We start from the raw sequence: 10,404 nt of genomic DNA, 5'->3' as shown, positions 1-10,404 counted from the left end.
TCAGCTTAATGTGGGAGGAAAGCCCGAAGTGATGACGTTTGCCACTTCGGTGAAACCCAGGAGCACGGGTATGATGTTGACAAACCTAGAAACATAATCGGGGCGAAGCGGAATTCGAACCCACAATCATTGGTTTCTGGCGTGCCCAAGGGACGCAACTGTGCACAGCGAATGGCGGCGCCTGAGACGACTGGGCCACCCGTGCCCCCTGTCATGTTATACTGATCCTTAAGATCCAGGTGATCAGGGTAGACAACAGAGAACTCGGGGATTCCCCGTAAAAAGTATAGTTCCGGTCAAGAATCGTGTAAAGGTCAAAAGGTGAAGCTTATGCATTGTAAACGTCAATTTTCGAAGTTTGTTGAAAAATGAACGGGTCATGTGAGCGGCAAATAAACCAATCTTATCACCGGAAATCCCTTAAACATCAAAATAAGAAGTTATGCTCTTATGAACGTCAATTTCGCAGTCATGTGACAGGCATCTCTTCCAAAGTCGTATATCGTGTAAACTGCAAATAAAAAACCGTATGTTCATGAAAAAGTCAGAATTGTACAAATCGATTCTTTGGAGAGATTATGAGTACGGAAATCATTTTGTCGCATTAATTTCACGACATTCACCATAAATGCAGTTGCGACATAACATAATGATACACTCACGAAAGTGAGGGAACCGTGAAGATCCGGGTCAGAATTGCTCTTCAGCAACCCATGCTTGCCGTAAAAGGCGACGATGCTTGTCGTCAGACCGATTAACGGGATCGGGTGGTACGGTTCGCTGACTTGGTTGATGCATGCCATCATATCCCAATTGCATGGATCGATGCCCATGAAGAAATTGCTAAAATCGAAGTAAAACCATATCTACTCACTCATTCTAGGTGAATGCCTTTGCATCCCTTGCAGCAGATGGTGTAGCCACACTTTACAATGAGCAAGCGTAACGTCGCTTGAAGCAGTAATACAGCTATATCACAGCACGGGACGTTCAGGATGGACTTCCAACATTATACCCATACAGGGACTAAAACCTGATCATCAGTGTGACGAGCAAACGCTTTAACCACAAGGCTACCCATTGCCCTCAATGTTGTATAGGACCGCCACTGGAACTAGTGGATAGAGCGTCTGCCCGGAGAGGGGAAGGTCGGGGATTCGATCCCGGCCAAGCCATGCCAAACACGTTAAAAGATGGTACTTGCTGGTACCTTGCCTGAGTGGGTGAGTGAGTTGGGTTTAACGCCGCATTTAACAGTATTCCAGTTATATCGCGACGTGTCAGCTTAATGTCGGAGGAAAGCCCGAAGTGATGCAGGTCTCAGTCGTTTACCACTTCGGTGGAACCCACGAGTACGGGTATGGTTCTGACAAACCTAGAAACATAATCGGGCGAACAGGGATTCGAACCCACAATCATAGGTTTCTGGCGTGCCCAAGCGACGCAAATCTGCACAGGGAGTCGCGAAGCTTTAGATGACTGGGCCACTCGTACCCCTACCCTGCCTGAAACTCGGCATTAAGAGGCTAAAACAAGGTTTGGTTGACTCGGAATCAGTATATTATGTCTCAGCGCGCGAATTCGAAGTTAAACCCCATTTCACCTCACCTACCTAATGCTGTACAAAACATATCGGTTTAGAATAGGAGACCCGTGAAGATCCGGGGTAGAATAGGTCTTAAACAACCCATGCTTGCCGTAAAAGGCGACTATGCTTGTCGTAAGCGGCGACTAACGGGATCGGGTGGTCAGGCTCACTGACTTGGTCATCGCATCCCAATTGGTTGGATCGATGGTCATGATGTCAATCACTGTCATCCAGATTCGATTATTTACAGACCGCCGTCATATAGCTGGAATACTGCTGAGTGTGGCGTTAAACAACAAACAAAACAAACAAACAAGACAAAACTTATGTTCCCTTTATTTGTGTTTCGTCTCAACCTGAATCCAGCTTATTATAACACGAGCAAGCAAGTTGTCTTAGTTTTGTATATTTACAACAAGATTAGAGGTGTGCCATATCCGACAAGGTCCCAAAGAAATATTAAAACTTTATAAAATCACATTTTCCATTGCCAGAAACATGACCACACTGGTCATTTGGCATTTCTACTCGTATTAACCAAAGTTTTTATCCTTCTTAGACACTCCTGACCTTTGATACGAAAATGACCTCTTGAATGACAAATAACTCTAGATTAAAAACAGTGCAAGCAACATCAATGTATCTTTCTATCAGGGTCAAGGTGACCGCTACTGTTAAAATATTATATCACCCCATACAAATGAACACATTAATAATTACAGAAATAATGAAAATTACAGAAATGTATCCCAACTACAACTCGACAAGGTTAACAAGGAGACCCCAAGTACAACAGCACAGCTTTGTGAATTATTGTGCTTGAATAAGACATCACAATAGGCCCCGGGGCCTGTCTCAAACGTATGCGATGTATCATGGCAAGATTGCCCTGGGCTCCTATGACACTCTTGAGTCTTCTAAACCATATTTAGTCGTCCTAGTGTAGGGGGAAGGAGAGTTTTAGTTGAACGGCCGTTGGCTGGCGGTGTATGTCATCTCATCAAGTTCTACAGAGGGATACTGAAACAAGAGTTTACCATTTAGAAGACCTTGTTCTGGTTTAAGGTAGGGATGTTTTTCTTTTATATCACTACATGTGCTTGAAAACTGAGAATCGTGTTTGACGTTATCTTAACATTTCAGCTACGTAACATGCCAGTTGAACATTGTTTATGTCTTTTGCGAGATAAGCAATGATTATGAGACGTCTTGAAACTGTTTATCGCCTCTGGGTTCAGAGGTTCTGGATGTACGTCATACATTGTCCCAATGCCATGGACTGTTTACATGTGTAACGCACGCTGAAGTATTTACATTGGATTCAGAATACAGTTACACATGTAAATACATTCACATATCTTCTTGTACACCATAAATACATAAAAGGTGGTGAGATTCACTGGTGTCATAATATAACATGTAACTGCTATCACTTCTCCCTGAAGATAAAGCTGAAACATGATCAATCCGTGTCAGGTAACTATTTTGTAAATTTCTTAACATAAATATATGTTTCATATATTCCTTACTGGGGTCGCATTCAATAGCTTGGATGTGAAAACCTATGTAATGTTAGTTTTAAGTTACCGTGTATCCGTTTAAACTTCTGAATCTGTTCAGGTCATGACGACATTTCGCTGGAAAAATATCCACCAAACATACTTGCCCGAGAAGGAAAGATGTGATGGTACTCGTATTTCCTCGATCAGGTCTAACTCCCGCGGATGCACCAGCACGTATATCGTCATGTTAGGGCAGTTTTTACCTCTACTCATACCGTGGTCTATTTACCTCATAATATGCTTGCTATTGGAAGTGAATAGTTTGATAAAACAATACTGCGTTGTAAAATCCTTCCTTGCGCATGAGATGCTTATGGTAACGCCATCCTGAAAAATCCGACATGCAAAGATTCACTTTATATAACTTTAGATTGCCTAATTACGCTTTAAACATGTGTCATTTTTTACTCACTTTGTTATTAACATCCATGGATGGTGTGATCGTGTCATTTATAGATTTTTTCTCAGCTATAATTAAACAGTGGCGCAAGCGAGAAACCGATTAAATAAATTAACGGTTGGTTTGTGAATGAATGAATTAATCGAAATATTAGAAGCTATAAAATACATATTCTACCCGCGATAGGCGTTTTAATTGTCTTATAAAAAAAACAACAAATGCATTGTCATTTTTACTACAAAACTGTGCAGAACATGTTCAACACCATCTGTAGAATATCATCTGTAGAACATCATGCTGAACATCTTGCTATACCTGGGCTAAACAGGCCACGTTAGGTCAGAACACGAATGTATCAAGCTCACGACTGCCCAATAAACCTACATCCGAGAAAGTATGTCTAAATAGATGTTTCCCTTCTCTAAACACCAAAGCCGAATCCCTTGACAGGAGGGACGGCCTGAGCATTCGCACGCGGAACGACGTGTCACGTGATTGATGTGACGTCAGGTCATACATGTCACATGACTGTCTCAGTGATATATTCCACCTGCGTCTCCTGTGGATATATGTGTTAAATTACAGCTATTTTTGTAGCTAACACAAGTGACGCTATTAAGACAGTCCTCTCGAGTTTTTCGCTATAAATATATCAAGCCTGCTTTGTGTAGATAGTCAGACTTATGTTTGTCCTATCAGACGAAGCATTATTTTTTCATGGATTTTATTTATGTCTACGGGATGATTATGTTTTTGATACATCAAATCTGTCAGGGAGCGTTTGGGTGGTTTAATTTCGTGGATATTTATTGAGGCTTGAAAATACATGAACTGTTTAATGACAATCGGATATCCAATCAACGGCATAACGAGTAACGATACATGGAAACTGTTTGATTTCTTAACTGACGTCATCTTATGAAATCAAACAAATCAAAAACAAAAGTAAATGTGTCAATAAATCGCTAACTATATAAACTCAAGATTTGCTGTTCTTATCATAACGGATCTGTGATCTTATCTGTGAAGTGTTTTGGAGTGATTTCACTTCAAGGAGCCCATTTATTAAGTCGTCGCGATATGTCGTCGCGAGACCGGATGCTCTCCTTGAATCGTACTATGTAATTGCTCCTCGACATACTGTTTTGTAATGATTGCGATATCCACTGCCAAGACCTGACCCATACGTCATTTTGCGAAAGAGAAAGAATGACATAAATACAATAAAGTACATTTATAACGAACACGCTTATAACGAACTGACGGATATAACGAACAGTGTTTTGATCCCGGCCATTTAGAGTATATATATATATATGGCCCAGTCGTCTCAGGCGCCGGGGCACGCCAGAAACCTATGATTGTGGGTTCGAACCCCGGTTCGCCCCGATTATGTTTCTAGGTTTGTCAACACCATACCCGTGCTCGTTGGTTTCACCGAACTGGTAAACGTCTAAGACCTGCATCACTTCGGGCTTTCCTCCCACATTAAGCTGACACGGCGTGATATAACTGGAATAATGTTGAAAGCGGCGTTAAACCCATCTCACTCACTCACTCCAAATGACAGCGATGTTGTGAACGAGTGTTAGTCACTGCAGATACTGCGGCAATGCCGTATGTGTTATAAGGACGGTGGGGTAGCCCAGTAGTTGACGCGTTCGCTCACCGCTTTAAAGACCCGGGTTCGAATTCCAACATGGTTACAATTCTTGCGGTCTCTGGCCGTGATAAATTGAATATTGCTAAATGAAACGCAAACCCAACTCAGTCCCCTACTCGAGGCTTATAGAATAGCTCTGGAATTCCCCACGCACTGCTTCCAGTAACTCTCACAAGTAATGTAGATACCTGAGAATGCTTTTATCGTTCTTTGCATGCAATCAAAAGTCTATACAGACACAGACGCCTGGAACGCCGAAATTCCGTGTTCAGAGTTGCGTCCCTTAGGTGAGTCAGAAACCTGTGACAGTGGGTTAGGATCATAGTTCATCTTGCTAATGTTTCTAGGTTTGTCAGCACCATACCCGTGCTCGTGGATGTCCCCAAACTGGTAAACGTCTGAGACCTGCATCACTTCGGGGTTTTCTCCCACATAAAGCTGACACGCCGTGATATAACTTAAATACTGTTCAAAGCTGCGTTAAACTTGACACTATAAACTTATTCTATATTCTGAAACTTCATTAATTTTGCAAACTGTTTTGCAAGGTTAAACTGTTTCATCTTGACCTTGCTAAGACTGGACAAGACACTACTTCGTGTTGACCACTAAATACCCTTGCCCTTGGCGAGCCATAACGTCCTTATAGATAATAGGACCCACATTAACCTGCACGGTGGCTCTATCAATATACATATATCACAACATTAACACACTTATGTGATTTAATGTATCCGTAATGTCTGGAGAACATTAGCCGGTGTAAAGGTCACTGTTACGGAGCGTGTATATGTCAAGGTTGAGGAAGGGGGTGAGAGGGTGGATGGATAGTGGCGGAGGGCGTGGGTTTAGGGGTGGAGGGTAGTGGCGGAAGATTGGGGTTTAGGGGTGGAGGTTAGTCGGGGAAGATTGGGGTTTAGCGGTTGAGGGTAGTCGGGGAAGATTCGGGTTTAGGGTTGGATGGCACTAGGCGGGGGCTTAGGGGTGGAGGGTAGTGGCACTAGACGGGGGTTTAGGGGTGGTGGGGAATGGCGGAAGCGGGGATTTAGGGGTGGTGGGTAGTGGCGGAAGACGGTGATTTAGGGGTGGAGGGTGGTGGCACTAGACGGGGGTTTAGGGGTGGTGGGTAGTGGCGGAAGACGGGGATTTAGGGGTGGAGGGGGGTGGCGGAAGATGGGGGCTTAGGGGTGGTGGGTAATTGCGCTAGACGGGGGTTTAGGGGTGGTGGGGAATGGCGGAAGCGGGGATTTAGGGGTGGTGGGTAGTGGCGGAAGACGGTGATTTAGGGGTGGAGGGTGGTGGCACTAGACGGGGGTTTAGGGGTGGTGGGTAGTGGCGGAAGACGGGGATTTAGGGGTGGAGGGGGGTGGCACTAGACGGGGGTTTAGGGTGGTGGGTAGTGGCGGAAGACGGGGATTTAGGGGTGGAGGGTGGTGGCACTAGAGGGGGTTTAGAGGGTGGAGGGTAGTGGCGGATGACGGGGTTTTACTTGGTGGAGCGCATTGGCACTAGACGGGGCTTTAGGGGCGGTGGGTAGTTGCGCTAGACGGGGCTTTAGGGGGTGGAGGGTAGTGGCACTAGACGGGGGTTTAGTGGTCTTGGGTAGTGGCGGAAGACGGTGATTTAGGGGTGGAGGGGGGTTGCACTAGACGGGGGTTTAGGGTGGTGGATAGTGGCGGAAGACGGTGATTTAGGGGTGGAGGGTGGTGGCACTAGACGGGGGTTTCGGGTGGTGGGTAGTGGCGGAAGAGGGTGATTTAGGGGTGGAGGGTGGTGGCACTAGACGGGGGTTTAGGGGGTGAAGAGTTGTGGCGCTAGACGGGGGCTTAGGGTGGAGGGTAGTGGCGGAAGACGGGGTTTATGGGGTGGAGGGTAGCGGCGCTAGACGGGGGTTTAGGGGATGGGGGATAGTTGCATTAGACGGGGGTTTAGGGGGTGTGGGTAATGGCGGAAGACTGAGGTTTAGGTTCGGAGTGTTGTGGCGGAAAACGGGGGCTGAGGGGGTGGATGGGTATTGGCACTAGACAGGGTTTTAGGGGGTTGAGGGTAGTGGCGGAAGACGGGGGATGGATGTCAGAGGCACTAAACGGAAGTTTAGGGGTGGAGGGTAGTGGCACTAGACGGGGGTTTAGGGGGGGGGAGGGTAGCACCACTAGACAGGGTTGGGGGGTGGGGTAGTGGCACTAGAAGGGGGTTTAGGGGGTGGAGGGTAGTGGCACTAGGCGGGGGTTTAGAGGGTGGAGGGTAGTGGAGGAAGGCGGGCGGTTAGGGTCGGAGGGTAGTAAGGGGAAGGCGGGGGTTTAGGGGTGGAGGGTAGTGGCACTAGACGGGGGTTTTGGGGGTGGAGGGTAGTGGCGCTAGACAGGGTTTAGGGGGTGGAGGGTAGTGGCACTAGGCGGGGGTTTAGAGGGTGGGGGATAGTGGAGGAAGGCGGGGGGTTAGGGGCGGAGGGTAGTGGCACTCGATGGGTGTTTAGATGGTGGTGGGTAATGGCGGAAGACAGAAATTCAAAGGGTGGTAGCGGTAGGTGGGGTCTGCGTATGAGGTGAGTAGCGGTAGGGCGGGGGATATTCAGCTAAACCGGTAAATGTGCAGCCGAGATATGAAGAGTTGTCTCTCTTGGTATTGATATCTACGCGTCGATATATCTAAATTACCTCCCTTTGACCATACAGCTTGCGAACATTGAACCCTGATCTACATATGGGTGTACCTGCAGTGTGCTCACGTCTCACCAATGACAGCTCTATTACCGCAATTCATGAATGAACCCAATAGGCGACAATCAATACCTGGGGGATTTCGACAGGATTAATTTACAGCAATTGATATCATAAATATATTTGCTGGACAATTGTGAGCCAGGCGCTGCTACCGGTAGAGCAAGACATACTTACACTTGCCGCAAACACCTGGTGTCATCACTGACTTCGTTCACCACTATCTTGCTTTTTACGCCATCGCCAGATAATCCATGGCGTTGACGTTTTCGGTTAACTCAACGTTTTTTTGGAGCTGTAGATTGTTATTAATGCATATTTCAATAGCATATCATTATTATGATGATATTATGAATTATTCCACATAATATGACACCTGACTACCTGAATCCAGTGTATGCTTCAGTGTAGAAGATCCAGGGTAGAATAGGTCCTCAGCAACCCATGCTTGCTGTAAGAGGCGACTATGCTTGTCGTAAGAGGCGACTAACGGGATCAGGGGTCAGGCTCGCGACTTTGTTGATGCATGTCATCGTGTCCTAATTGCCTGGATCGATGCTCATGATGTCAATTGCTGGATTGTCTGGGCCAGACTCGATTATTTACAGACCGACGTCATATAGCTGGAATATTGCTGAGTGTGGCGTTAAACATCCAACAAACAAAAACAATCTGGACAAAATCTGGACATCTCAGTTTTGTTTATTCATGAACATGAGTATGATTAACATATCCAGATAAAATAGCCATCTTGAGTAAACGATCGAGACAGATACCATGAGCAAGTCGTCACATACAACACAACGAACCTCGGTCGACCGAAGGACGTACATCACTCGTTCTTTCGTTGGAACACATAACATACGGGCATACGGGCGTGTGTCTCGTTCATTGAGCGAGTGAATATTGTTTTAATTAACGCACATCGGTACTTAATGGGAGTCAGTAGTTCGGTAGCAGACTCCCGCCAATTTGTCCCCTACCATGCCATGACTCGCCCGACGTGGTCTGCGACTCACGCGACGTGGCCTACGACAACAACACGAACCGTGACATAAACTACACGAAACTAAAACATATAAACCTACTGTTCACGTCCACGGCATAAGAAAATAAGTATTCCGTCTGTCGTCTTCGAATCATTTCAGTGATAAACATGTAATAAAATGATATAAAACTCACAAGAAATAAACTCTATATCAGTTTTGAACTTTGTCCGTGTACGGCGTCTTTAACTGGCTGTCTACACATAGAAACCCGCTCGCCTCTATCACAGAACAGTACAGCAGGGTTCATTTATACATATGGTAATGCTGAATACAATATACAATATATATATACATCAAAGAATATCCATTGGAAATACTGATTTTAAAATAGGACCGCAAAAAATAATAAAAAAACTGATAATAAATTTATGTATATCTTAATCAATATTCTCAATGTAAATTAATTTTTTGAAAATATACGATCATTCAATGGTGACGTTTCATGTTTTTAATTCTTATGTAAATAATGATATAACATGCTGGAATGTAAGAATTCTACCACGGAAACAAAACTTTATACATACAAAATATACATACTAGATCAGTGTTGATTTACCTATAGGCTACACAGTACACAGTAAATCACGTTACTTAGCAACGAGATATAATAAGTCAGGCGAAATATTAGACAGGAATTAATTGAGGCATATTTAAAAGTAACATCCTTTTGTAGGAAGTGCATATTTTAAGAACTCGGGCTTGTCATGGATTTCAACGTCATCTGTGCGGCTACATGCTAAAGCCATGCCCTTCCTAATTGTGGATCGCCTGCTTAGCCATTGAAAGATGAAGACGATGCTGCACCATGCTTGTCAGTTAACAGTAAGCATGGAAACTGAGCCATCATGATAGTTGTATACATTTGTATATTAGTGTTCGTGCTTGCTTACTGGGAGGTGAATTTGAAGGATTGTCATTGAGGCTACATCTACAACACTGAAAGCTTACCCCTACTTTCTACACAGTAGAAACAAAGGCCTCTGTTTCATTACTGTCGTTATGTTTGTCCGTTCCTCCAGAACTTGTGCACGCGACGAGGTGTCAAACGTTCATAAGTATTACCCTCTGATCCAAGTGACTAGTTCCCGCATCACAGTTCCCTGACAAAACCTCTCTAGACCTAGGCTTCCGTTGATTAAGTGAGAGAGCATATGAAAGACACGTAGCCTTGGGGGTTTGTTTCGGAACTTTTTATAAAGAACAATTTTCGAGTTTATCTTAGGGGACTGATACCAGGTTAAATTACAAACAATTCAAGATGCTTGAAAATAATACTAGATTATTATCCAAAGATTCAAGATTCTGGAGTATAACATCCAAGATCCAAAGATTCAAGATTCTGGAGTATAACATCCAAGATCGTAAGATTCAAGATTCTGGAGTATAACATCCAAGATCCTAAGATTCAAGATTCTGGAGTAT

General features: G+C 44.6%; 1 protein-coding gene across 1 annotated transcript in view; it reads left to right on the top strand.

Annotated features, from left to right (window-relative positions):
* The first annotated feature begins 2,547 nt into the window (after positions 1-2,547).
* The window catches only part of LOC139445406 (proline-rich protein 23A3-like), a 93,564-nt gene continuing 85,707 nt past the window's right edge, over positions 2,548-10,404 (top strand). Inside the window, exon 1 of the mRNA XM_071226546.1 lies at positions 2,548-2,653. The gene's annotated coding sequence lies outside the window, so the exon portion shown is untranslated. The remainder of the gene's footprint in view (positions 2,654-10,404) is intronic.

The sequence above is a fragment of the Haliotis cracherodii genome, unplaced genomic scaffold, assembly GCF_022045235.1.
Source record: "Haliotis cracherodii isolate W230 unplaced genomic scaffold, xgHalCrac1.p SCAF_6, whole genome shotgun sequence".
Taxonomy (NCBI): Eukaryota; Metazoa; Mollusca; class Gastropoda; order Lepetellida; family Haliotidae; genus Haliotis; species Haliotis cracherodii.
Note: the sequence above shows the minus strand (reverse complement) of the source record. Positions and strands in the feature narration are given on the sequence as shown.